Below are 13,204 nucleotides of genomic sequence, written 5' to 3' on the forward strand. Positions count from 1 at the left end.
AAAGAGGTCTGAGTAATGAGTAAGAAGATTCTCTACCCTTTTCTGTCTCCCCTGTGGGCTGCTATAAACTCACTTTATCAGCCAACCAAATTCCAGTGAATATAATTGACAGAGAGAAAGCACACATGATTTGGTCTACCTTCATAGGCAGTAGCTTGGGAACACCAACAATTGCAGCCACACTACCCAGTATGTGAATTCTCTTTTACCACTATTGGACAAGAAACAAACAACAAGGTGAATCATCAGTGGGTTTAAGAAGGTTGAGTGGAGCGCATGGAACCACTGTTGTTGCTTCTATGGATGAAAGGGAGTGAGGATAAAGGTAAATGAAATGCAAATAGAAAAAGAAGAACAAAAGATAGTGATGTTTTCTTAAATGCAATACCATACCAACCACAACAAGATTCCTATGAGTAAGGCAGAAAACTAAGCTTCTCACAACCAGTAAGGATTCCTAACCAAAAACCAAAAACATAAATGAAGAAATATTTGTATAAGCATGACTATCAAATATATTTATTATTTACACAACCTGTAAAAATATTTATAGTGCAATCCTACGTTTATTTATTCAGAAGCAAGTCCCAATGTATTCAGTGGGGCTTACTCAAACAGTGACAGAACTGCAACCTCAAGTGATAAGCAACTTCATTCACGCAACCCAAAATTCAGACTCATGACACTTTACACTGTTTTGCAACTGTTTATACTTGTTTTTATGGTTATTGGATTTCAAAGGGATTTATTTCTTATTGTGAGCTGCCTTGGTTTCCAGACTGCAACCCTACCTCACAGGGTTGTTGGAAAGATCCCCATACACACACACACATTGGAGATGTAAAATTACATACACCCCATATAATAGTTTATTGTCAAAACCAGTTGATCATTGCAGAACATTAAAAAAATAAAATCAGTATTAGTTTCCAACATAATAAAAACAGTGACACCTAAATAAGCCCTGCCTAACTGCTTTAAAAATAGGATTGGAGGGTCAGAGAAAGATATACAACACAAACACAATTCTTTCCTATGTTCACTCAAAAATCCCATCAATTTACAGCACAATCCTAACCATGTCTACTCAAAAAGAAGTCCTATTGAATTCAATGGGGTTTACTCTGGGTATGTTTACTTTGGAAAATCAAGTACTAGATGATGATGATGACTGCATTTATATATCGCCCCATAGCCAAAGCTCTCTGGGCAGTTTACAACAATTAAAAACATTAAAAACAAGTATACAAATTTAAACCATTAAAACCCATAAAAACAGATAAGCAAGTTAAAAACACATGTTATTCAAATGCTGTTAAAATGCCTGGGAGAAGAGAAAAAAGGGTTAAAGCTTCAATTTGGGAAGTTTGCAAAACACTGCCCTCTTCAAAATTTAAATCTGTCTGACTCCTACACACAGGAGAGAAAAAGACTGAAAGCTTACTTATTCAATCTGTGAGATGTTCAGAAAAGCAGATAAAAGCAGGAAAAAGCACGTTTCTGAGCCTTGGGCCAGTCACTGCCTCTCAGCCTCAGAAGGAGGCAATGGTAAACCCCCTCTGAATACCTCTTACCATGAAAACAGTGTTCATAGGGTCGCCATAAGTCAGAATCTACTTGAAGGCAGACAATTCAATTTGACTCTACATTTTTGTCTTTATCATTCCTTGTCAATCACAGCCTTGATTTCTTATTGGCTAAAAATGTGAAAGGGCAGGGATTAGAGCAGAACCAAGAAGTTGTTGGGGCGGCGGCTGATATTTTGGTGTGTATCTCTGGAACCAGACCACCTACAAACTTAATTTTTCTTTAAATGAAAGCTGAAAGTCCAGAGATTAAGGTGGGTCAGCCGGAGGGAACCCCCAGAAACCGGAGTCTCAGGCTGAAAAACAGAGATCTGGGAACCCTACCCCATGTGAGCACAAGGTGGCAAACTGCCTCTGCTACAGTGCTAGAGTAATATCCGCAAGCCTCCATATCCTGGCACATGTTTAGCAAATAGTTGGGATTACAAAGACTGTGTACATAGTTATCATTAAAGTACTAGTAACACTTTGATATCAGGAAACCAATAGAAAGCGGCCTATAAGTCAACTGTGGAGTGGCTCTGATTCTCTTTTGTGTTAAAAGGCTTCTTTCTGTAATGATTTGTGGTTGAAAATAATTTGGGACGGGATAGCCCTCTTAGCATTCTTCCAAACATACAACATTGAAAAAGAGTTTTCTGATCAGTTTAACAACAATTCTTCAAGTATTGCTCCAGTACCACTCCCATTCATTTTTATCACTGAAGCATTCTGCAAACTGCATCCACAGACAGCAACATCTTTTAATAATGTCTACCTTTGAAAGGGATCCAGTTAATAATGGTTTGAAGAACTCTTGTCAGAGAAAAAAAATCAAAATTGTAATACATTATTTCCATTCTGACGTCTCACTGGATTCACCATTCAAGATAGATAGGTTGAGGTAAGGTTCTTTTTAACTGTTTTAATTATGTGTTTTAAAATTGTTGTAACCTGCCCTGGGACCACTGGGTGAAGAGTGGGCAATAAATTCATATTCTAATTCTAATAATAATAATAATCCCTCAGTCAAATCAGTTTTGTAACATTTTGTACCTTTTGCAAGTGACTTAAGATTGCTACTGCTGCTGTTTGCCAGACCCACTGTTGTGGCTGAACTGTGGCATATAGGCAAGTGCTGGGGAGATTGTTAAAAATATCTTAAGAACATAAGAACATAAGAAGAGCCTGCTGGATCAGGCCAGTGGCCCATCTAGTCCAGCATCCTGTTCTCACAGTGGCCAACCAGGTGCCTGGGGGAAGCCCGCAAGCAGGACCCGAGTGCAAGAACACTCTCCCCTCCTGAGGCTTCCGGCAACTGGTTTTCAGAAGCATGCTGCCTCTGACTAGGGTGGCAGAGCACAGCCATCACAGCTAGTAGCCATTGATAGCCCTGTCCTCCATGAATTGGTCTAATCTTCTTTTAAAGCCGTCCAAGCTGGTGGCCATTACTGCATCTTGTGGGAGCAAATTCCATAGTTTAACTATGCGCTGAGTAAAGAAGTACTTCCTTTTGTCTGTCCTGAATCTTCCAACATTCAGCTTCTTTGAATGTCTACGAGTTCTAGTATTATGAGAGAGGGAGAAGAACTTTTCTCTATCCACTTTCTCAATGCCATGCATAATTTTATACACTTCTATCATGTCTCCTCTGACCCATCTTTTCTCTAAACTAAAAAGCCCCAAATGCTGCAACCTTTCCTCGTAAGGGAGTCGCTCCATCCCCTTGATCATTCTGGTTGCCCTCTTCTGAAACTGTTCCAACTCTATAATGTCCTTTTTGAGATGAGGCGACCAGAACTGTACACAGTATTCCAAATGCGGCCGCACCATAGATTTATACAACGGCATTATGATATCGGCTGTTTTATTTTCAATACCTTTCCTAATTATCGCTAGCATGGAATTTGCCTTTTTCACAGCTGCCGCACACTGGGTCGACATTTTCATTGTGCTGTCCACTACAACCCCGAGGTCTCTCTCCTGGTCGGTCACCGCCAGTTCAGACCCCATGAGCGTGTATGTGAAATTAAGATTTTTTGCTCCAATATGCATAATTTTACACTTATTTATATTGAATTGCATTTGCCATTTTTCCGCCCATTCACTCAGTTTGGAGAGGTCTTTTTGGAGCTCTTCACAATCCTTCTTTGTTTTAACAACCCTGAACAATTTAGTGTCGTCAGCAAACTTGGCCACTTCACTGCTCACTCCTAATTCTAGGTCATTAATGAACAAGTTGAAAAGTACAGGTCCCAATACCGATCCTTGAGGGACTCCACTTTCTACAGCCCTCCATTGGGAGAACTGTCCGTTTATTCCTACTCTCTGCTTTCTGCTTCTTAACCAATTCCTTATCCACAAGAGGACCTCTCCTCTTATTCCATGACTGCTAAGCTTCCTCAGAAGTCTTTGGTGAGGTACCTTGTCAAACGCTTTTTGAAAGTCTAAGTACACTATGTCCACTGGATCACCTCTATCTATATGCTTGTTGACACTCTCAAAGAATTCTAATAGGTTACTGAGACAGGACTTTCCCTTGCAGAAGCCATGCTGGCTCTGCTTCAGCAAGGCTTGTTCTTCTATGTGCTTAGTTAATCTAGCTTTAATCATACTTTCTACCAGTTTTCCAGGGACAGAAGTTAAGCTAACTGGCCTGTAATTTCCGGGATCCCCTCTGGATCCCTTTTTGAAGATTGGCGTTACATTTGCCACTTTCCAGTCCTCAGGCACGGAGGAGGACCCGAGGGACAAGTTACATATTTTAGTTAGCAGATCAGCAATTTCACATTTGAGTTCTTTGAGAACTCTCGGGTGGATGCCATCCAGGCCCGGTGATTTGTCAGTTTTTATATTGTCCATTAAGCCTAGAACTTCCTCCCTCGTTACCACTATTTGTCTCAGTTCCTCAGAATCCCTTCCTGCAAATGTTAGTTCAGGTTCAGGGATCTGCCCTATATCTTCTACTGTGAAGACAGATGCAAAGAATTCATTTAGCTTCTCTGCAATCTCCTTATCGTTCTTTAGTACACCTTTGACTCCCTTATCATCCAAGGGTCCAATCGCCTCCCTAGATGGTCTCCTGCTTTGAATGTATTTATAGAATTTTTTGTTGTTGGTTTTTATGTTCTTAGCAATGTGCTCCTCAAGTTCTTTTTTAGCATCCCTTATTGTCTTCTTGCATTTCTTTTGCCAGAGTTTGTGTTCTTTTTTATTTTCTTCATTCGGACAAGACTTCCATTTTCTGAAGGAAGACTTTTTGCCTCTAAGAGCTTCCTTGACTTTGCTCGTTAACCATGCTGGCATCTTCTTGGCCCTGGCGGTACCTTTTCTGATCTGCGGTATGCACTCCAGTTGAGCTTCTAATATAGTGTTTTTAAACAACTTCCAAGCATCTTCGAGTGATGTGACCCTCTGGACTTTGTTTTTCAGCTTTCTTTTTACCAATCCCCTCATTTTTGTGAAGTTTCCTCTTTTGAAGTCAAATGTGACCGTGTTGGATTTTCTTGGCAATTGGCCATTTACATGTATGTTTAATTTAATAGCACTGTGGTCACTGCTCCCAATCGGTTCAACAACACTTACATCTCGCACCAGGTCCCGGTCCCCACTGAGGATTAAGTCCAGGGTTGCCATCCCTCTGGTCGGTTCCATGACCAACTGGTCTAGGGAACAGTCATTTAGAATATCTAGAAACTTTGCTTCTTTGTCATGACTGGAACACATATGCGGCCAGTCTATGTCCGGGTAGTTGAAGTCACCCATTACTACCACATTTCCTAGTTTGGATGCTTCCTCAATTTCATATCTCATCTCAAGGTCTCCCTGAGCATTTTGATCAGGGGGACGATAGATCGTTCCCAGTATTAAGTCCCTCCTGGGGCATGGTATCACCACCCACAACGATTCTGTGGAGGAGTCTGCCTCTTTTAGGGTTTCAAGGTTGCTGGATTCAATGCCTTCTTTCACGTATAGAGCGACTCCGCCACCAATACGTCCTTCCCTGTCCTTCCAATATAGTTTATATCCAGGGATAACTGTATCCCACTGGTTTTCTCCATTCCACCAGGTCTCCGTTATGCTCACTATATCAATGCTCTCCTCTAAGACCAAGCACTCCAGTTCTCCCATCTTGGTTCGGAGGCTCCTAGCATTACCGTACAGGCACTTGTAAGCAGTGTCTCTCTTCAAGTGTCTTTGGCACTTGTGGTTTGGCCTGTGGTAATTTTGCTCTTCTGAATTTATATCCTGTGCCCCTGCTCTCACAATGCCTACTTCTAGGCCTACCCCTTTTAAAATTTCATCATTTCTTTGGTTTTTATCCCAGGGGGGAGGTTTATTCCGAACTGGACCTTCCTCAGCGTTTCCCCCCTCAGTCAGTTTAAAAGCTGCTCTGCTACCTTTTTAATTTTAAGTGCCAGCAGTCTGGTTCCATTCTGGTTCAAGTGGAGCCCGTCCCTTTTGTACAGGCCCGGCTTGTCCCAAAATGTTCCCCAGTGCCTAACAAATCCAAACCCTTCCACCCGACACCATCGTCTCATCCACGCATTGAGACTGCAAAGCTGGGCCTGTCTGGCTGGTCCTGCGCGTGGAACCGGTAGCATTTCAGAGAAAGCCACCTTGGAGGTCCTGGCTTTCAGCATCCTACCTAGCAACATAAATTTTGCTTCCAGGACCTCACGGCTGCATTTCCCCATGTCGTTGGTGCCAACGTGCACCACGACCACTGGCTCCTACCCAGCACTGTCTACCAAACTATCTAAACGACGGGCGATATCCGCAACCTTCGCACCAGGCAGGCAAAACACCTTGCGGTCTACACGCCCATCACACACCCCACTGTCTATGTTCCTAATGATCCAATCACCCACTACAAGTGTCCCTCCACCCCCTGGAGATATATCCTCGGCACGAGAGGATAGCTGCTCATCCCCCAAGGAATGGGTCCCTTCTAAGGGATCATTTCCCTCTTCCTCAGCTGGATGCTCTCCTTCCCCGAGACCATCGTTCTCCATGATAGCAGGAGAGCTATCATCGTTGGAGTGGGACACAGCTATAACGTCCCTGAAGGCCTCCTCCACACACCTCTCTGCCTTTCTCAGCTTTTTCAGGTCCGCCACCTTGGCCTCAAGGAAATGAAGTCGTTCCCGGAGAGCCAGGAGCTCATTGCACCGAGAGCACACCCATGACTTCTGTCCAACAGGCAGATAGTTGTACATGCTGCAGGCGGTGCAAAACACTGGAAAGCCCCCACACCCCTGCTGGCTTCTTACCTGCATAGTTTTGTTTAAGGTTTATTACGTCAATGAGTTGGAGACTGCGGTTTAGTTGAGGTTACGGAACGGACGGGCAGAGTGGGGTGCCCTGGCCTCCTCGCCCTGCTGCCGAACTCTCTCTGCTGTCAAACTCACCTTGACGCTTTGTCAGCTGGGGCTCCCTCTAGCTCGTGGAGCAGGCTCCCTTGCTAGGGTGCTCTGACTTTATATGTGTGGCTGGTTCCTCCCAGCTACTGCTGCCAGCCAATGATGTGTTACTTGAGGATGATGGCTCAACTATCAGCTGGCTTAACTCTTTAGGATTATCTCAGGCTTCCTTCCTTTGAAGGCAGAAAGGCAGGCTTCCTTCCTGAGCGAGGGGCGGGGCTGTTTAAGCTTTTGGCTGCTTTTAATCTAAGCAAGGGGCTGCGACCTCCAGGCAAGTCTTTTTTGTTTGTTGTTTTCCCACCTAGAACAGCCTGACCTTTCTTTAACCTAGGGAAACAGAGCTTGTGGTTGTGTTTCAGGAAGGCTAAAGCTGCCCAATTTAGCAAGGACTGAGCTGACTCTCTCCCTGTATGTATCGGTGGAGTTTCCTTTTTCCCCTTCTCTCCGACTGGAATTTAGCCTTGTTTAGTGTCCCCTGAAGCTTTCCTGCTAGGGTAGTGTTGAACACTAGCTTTCTATAGGCTTCCTTCTCCTAGGATCTGTCTCCTAAGATATAGGTTCTTTCAGGATTTGGCTCCTAGCTCAGGGTGACCTTGGGCTGCCCTTATTACTTATTGCTCTGAGCTGTTTTCCTTCAATTAAATAATGGAATAAATGGGAGCTACTTACCCTCTTTTCGTTCTGCTGCTTAACTCGCCTTGACGCTTTGTCAGCTGGGGCCTTGACGCTTTGTCAGCTGGGGCCTTGACGCTTTGTCAGCTGGGGCCTTGACGCTTTGTTAGCTGGGGCTCCCTCTAGCTCGTGGAGCAGGCTCCCTTGCTAGGGTGCTCTGACTTCTAGACTAACAAATGTTTTGTACCAATCTGCAAGGCTGATGAAGATTTCTACTGTTTAATCATGGACAGATCAATGCCTTCGAACAGCTGCACAGTCATACAAAACAAAATTAGCTGTTGGTGCTTGTGATGCGTCCTTCCCTGGCTCTCCCTGTCAGGTTCCTACCTGCTCGTGGTTACTGCCTGTCTCTAGGCACCACCAGGGACTCCACCAGTCCGGACTGCTCTCTCTTATGATTTCTCTCCCTGCTCTAGCACAGATCTCAACAGATCCCCCTGCTAGGCAACCACCAGTAACGTCCCAATACTAGTATTCCCAGAGACTCTGAATACTGGTATTGTTATTCTCTTCACCGCTGCCACCATTTGTTACAGTTCCCCTTCAGCCTTGGTCATTACATTACCCTCCCTTCTGGTCTGTGAAACCCCAGCCAAGGATCAGGCCTTTGGTAAACCAAATTAAGTATTTATTACAGATAACAAAGCTATCAAGATTAACAAGATTTCTTCTTAAGGCACATAAGCATATGGTTTTACTCAATACTAATCCGAACTCCACCTCCCTCCTGGTAAACAACTCTCTAAACCCCACCAAGCAATCCACTCTTTCTCTTCTCCCCCCAGATTCCACAATTCACCACCTCACATTCACCCAGATTTACCTGTCATCCTTTCATTTATACTGTCAGCCATTTTAAACATTCAGCCAATCATCAAGCATTCTATTGCCCATTCACTCCCCCTCCTCTTTCACTACTTACCATGTATACTCTAAACAACCAGCACTTACCATATATACACTAATATATAGGAACATCACATTTCCCCCCCCTTAAACAACGGCAGAGTATTATTCCTGTTCCAGGATTTATACGTCGCGTTAACAAATAAAAGTCTCTATGGGGAAAATGTCTTTCTTTGTTCCTCTGTCTGGTCACGTCACTGCAGTCCCAGCCACTTGCCTGGAAAGTCCATCGGCCACTACATTGTCCTTGCCTTTGATGAACTGGAAGTCCACTTGATAGTCCTGTAGGGCCCAGGACCACCTCTGCAGCATAGTGTTATGGTTTTTCATAGTCTGCAACCATAACAAGGCCCGATGATCCGTAGTCACTGTGAATCTTCGTCCCCACACGTATGGGCGCAACTTGTTCAGTCCCCACACGACCGCTAGGCACTCCTTCTGGACCGACGAATAGTTTTTCTCCCTCGGCGTCAGCTTGCGACTCAGGTACGCCACTGGATGTCTGGTGCCTTCTCTCTCCTGTAGCAAGACGACTCCCAGCACCAGGTCCGACGCATCTGTAGCCACGATGAATGGTTTCTCATAGTCTGGTGCTATTAATATGGGTCCTTGGCACAAGGCTTGCTTCAGTAGATCAAAAGCCTTCTGACATTCATCCGTCCATACCACACGCTCAGAACACTTCTTCTTTGTTAATTCATGCAAGGGGGTTGCTATTTCCCCAAAATTTCTCACAAACTTCCTATAAAATCCAGCCACACCCAGAAATGCCCTTACTTGTTTTTTGGTTAAGGGGATCAGCCACGCTTGTATTGCCTCCACCTTGCTCCATAAGGGGGTGATTTTCCCACTCCCCACCTTATGTCCTAAATAGATTACTTCCTTTAGTCCAAACTGGCATTTCTTAGCTTTTATTGTGAGGCCTGCTTTTCTTAAGGCCTCCAATACTGTTGTCAGGTGTTGGACATGTTCAGGCACCGACTTGCTAAAAATGGCCACGTCATCGATATAGGCCACTGCAAAATCTGACATGCCTCGCAACACAGTATTGATTAGCCTCTGAAATGAACTTGGTGAGTTCCTTAGTCCCATGGGTAAGGTCACAAACTCATATAACCCATCTGGTGTACTGAAGGCAGTTTTGGCTCTGGATTGCTCATCTAGTTCCATTTGCCAAAATCCTTTACAGAGATCTAGTGTAGAGATAATGGTTGCTGCCCCCAATAACTCTAACATAGCATCTACCCTAGGCATAGGATACGCATCTGGGACAGTAATTTTATTGATTAGCCGATAATCAATGCAAAACCTGGTCGTTCCATCTTTTTTCGGAACCAGGACAATACTTGACGCCCAGGGACTGATGGATTCCCTGATCACTCCTAATTCCAGCATATCTTCTACCTCCTTTTTGATCTCATTCAAAACTTTCCCATTCACACGGTACGGAACAGATCTGATTGGGGCATGATCTCCAGTATCAATGGAATGTATAACTATACTGGTTCGGCCAGGTTTGTTGCTAAAGAGATTCCTATAGGTTTTCAAAACTCTCAGAATCTCTTCTTTTACTTCCTCCTTCACCTCCTCTGACCATTCCACTTGATCTACCCCTCCTTTGTCTTTGCTTTCCTGTACCAAATCTGGAAGTTCAGGCCCACTTCCCTCAGGGAATAAGGTAACTTGCAACACCTTTGCATCCCTGGTATGGTAAGGCTTTAACATATTTACATGAACCACTTTGCTTTTGTTTATTTGGTCTGTGGTGATTACATACGTCACTGTGTCAAGCCTTTCTCTGATGGTATATGGTCCTTCCCAGTTAGCCTGTAATTTGTCATGTTTCCTGGGTATGAACGCCATAACCATATCTCCCACATCATACACACGTTCTCTGGCTGTTCTGTCATACCAGTAACTTTGCTTCTCCTGTGCATGACTCAAATTCTCTTTCACTACTTCCATCATTGATGTTAATTTATTGCAGAATTCCAATACAAAATCTACTACAGATGTTTTGTACTCTCCCAGGGTTCCTTCCCATGAATTTTTTAATAGTTCCAAAGGTCCCCTCACTTTTCTAGTAAACATTAGTTCAAAGGGTGAGAAGCCTGTTGACTCCTGAGGGACTTCTCTGTATGCAAATAAGAAGCATCCCAAACGGTCATCCCAGTCTTGTGGGTGATCTTGAACATAGCTTCTTATCATGCCCTTCAAAACTCCATTGAATCTCTCAGTTAGCCCATTAGTGGCGGGATGGTAAGTAGTGGTCTTTAGATGTTTTAGACCACAACATTTCCACATACATTGCATCACTTCTCCCATGAATACACTGCCTTGATCCGTCAGCACTTCATGAGGGAAACCCAGCCTCATAAAGATTTTTAATAAAGCCTCTGCCACTACAGGGGCTTCTACAGATCTCAGTGCTTCTGCGTCTGGGTACCTGGTGGCAAAATCCACCACCACCACTAGATATTTCTTGCCATGCCTTGTGGGTTTGGAAAAAGGGCCCACCAAATCTATTCCCACTCTATAAAAGGGGTGTCCAATTATAGGAAGGGGCTTTAAGGGTGCCTTGGTCTTTACTCCACTCTTTCCCACCTTTTGGCATATTCCACAAGATAGACAATGTTGTTTTACATCCTTGGAGATACTTGGCCAATAATAATGTGCAGCCAATCTCCTCTTGGTCTTTTTTATTCCCAGATGTCCTGCACATGGGACATCGTGGGCTACCTCTAGCAATCTGGTTCTGTATTTGCTAGGTACTATCAATTGCTTCACTGGTTCATATTCATCCTTTCTCTCAGCAGGCATCCACAGTCTATATAAAATCCCATTCTCACACACAACTTGATTCCTCAGTTTGTCAGTGAAAGGAATCTGTTGGGTCAGAGCTTGTTCCTTTATCTGCTTCAGACTTACATCTTGATGCAGCTCTTCCCTGAATTGCTCTGCTTCTTCCCCAGAGACCACTTGATACAGTTTGTCTCCTTCAGCAGGCCTGCTAGTGGTTGCTATGGTGACCTGAGGCTGGTTAACAGATTCCACCCTGTTTGTTTCAGCCCCCCTTAATATGGCTTCTTTTTCTCTGCCAATTTGCTGTCTGGTCACTACATAGATCTTTCCTTGGGCGCCCATTACATCCCTTCCCAGTATTACTGGTTCTTGTTGCTGGGCATTAATGCCTACTTTATATCGGCCCTCTCGGCCTCTCCAAGTCATTTCCACCAGGGCCACAGGCAAACTTTCTGGTTGACCCCTCACTCCTTGGATAGTCACAGTCTCCTGAGGTAATATTACCTCAGATTTTATTAAATCTGGCCTCAGTAATGTCTGAGCGGCACCAGTATCAAGCAATGCCCAATAATTTGCCCCTTGTACTCTCACTTCCTCTCTCAGACTTGAATCAAGGTCTGTTACTTCTGTCCAGTTTATCTGGCAAAACTGAACCTTTTTCGCTGTTTCTAAAGCCTTGGGCTCTGTTTTCACTGCCCTTGTCTGAGCAGGATTACTAATGGGGTTGGCAACCTCACATTGAAAACGTAGGTGCCCTGTCTACCACATTTGTAGCATAATTTCTCCTCACTTTTAGGGTACACAGATCCACTCTGGAGTGTCCTGTGCCCTTCAGATTTTAATGGAGGACTCACTCGCTGTGGTACCACATCCCTTCTGCCATCACTATATGGTCTGGGTTTAAACTCTCTTGATGTTTTCCCCACCCAGCCAGTTCTATTGGAGACGAAGTGATCCGCCAGCTCTGCGGCCTCCTGCACCGATGTAGGGGAACGGTCTTTGACCAGGAGCCTTATTTCTGGTGGTAACTGATGGTATAATTGATCCAATATCATGAGGTTTTTCACCTCCTCCACAGACTGAGCTTTGGCACTACTCATCCACTTTCCAAATATATCCATCAATTTTGCTCCCAGTTCCACAAAAGACCTCCCTGTCTGTGTCTGGCAGTTTCTGAAAAGCTTTCTAAAATAATCAGGCCCCAGTCTGAATCTTTTAAACACTGCTTCTTTGAATTCAGCATAGGTGACGGGCTTGTCTGAGGGGAAATATTGGTATACCTCAGCCAATTCCCCTTTAATCAGGTTTGATAAATACTGCATGTATTTATCTTCAGGTAGCCCCCACAACTGAGCTGCTTTTTCAAAGGTACTGAGGTAAATTTGAGGATCTTGACCAGGCTCATAGACAGCAAAGTCCTTTGGAGTAATTTTTATTCTTGCTCCATCTCTGTCCTTTCTTGTTTCATCAGAATGAAACTTCTCTCTTTCAAATTTTAACTTTTCTACTTGTAATTCGGCATCCACTGCTCGTTGTTTCTCCCTCTCCTCAAACCCCATTCTCATTTTCTCAGCTTCCATCCTCAATCTCTCAGCTTCCAACTCTCACTGTTTATCTTTTTCCTCAGCCTCCATCCTCAATCTCTCAGCTTCCAACTCTCTCTGCTTGTCTTTTTCCTCAGCCTCCATCCTCAATCTCTCAGCTTCCAACTCTCTCTGTTTTTCCTTCTCTGCACCTTCCATCCTCAACTTCTCTCTCAAGTACTCTATATAAGCGGGATTGCTTAAATATCCTTCTGGGGTCTCTTCTCTGACAGGTTGTTTTTGCTGGGCA

The 13,204-nt window shown here is 44.1% G+C and overlaps 1 protein-coding gene across 5 annotated transcripts in view; it reads right to left on the reverse strand.

The window, feature by feature from the left end:
- The window catches only part of EPHB1 (EPH receptor B1), a 457,257-nt gene that overhangs the window by 99,730 nt on the left and 344,323 nt on the right, over positions 1-13,204 (reverse strand). The window lies entirely within an intron of this gene.

This window comes from Rhineura floridana, chromosome 7 (genome assembly GCF_030035675.1).
Source record: "Rhineura floridana isolate rRhiFlo1 chromosome 7, rRhiFlo1.hap2, whole genome shotgun sequence".
In the NCBI taxonomy this organism is placed as follows: Eukaryota; Metazoa; Chordata; class Lepidosauria; order Squamata; family Rhineuridae; genus Rhineura; species Rhineura floridana.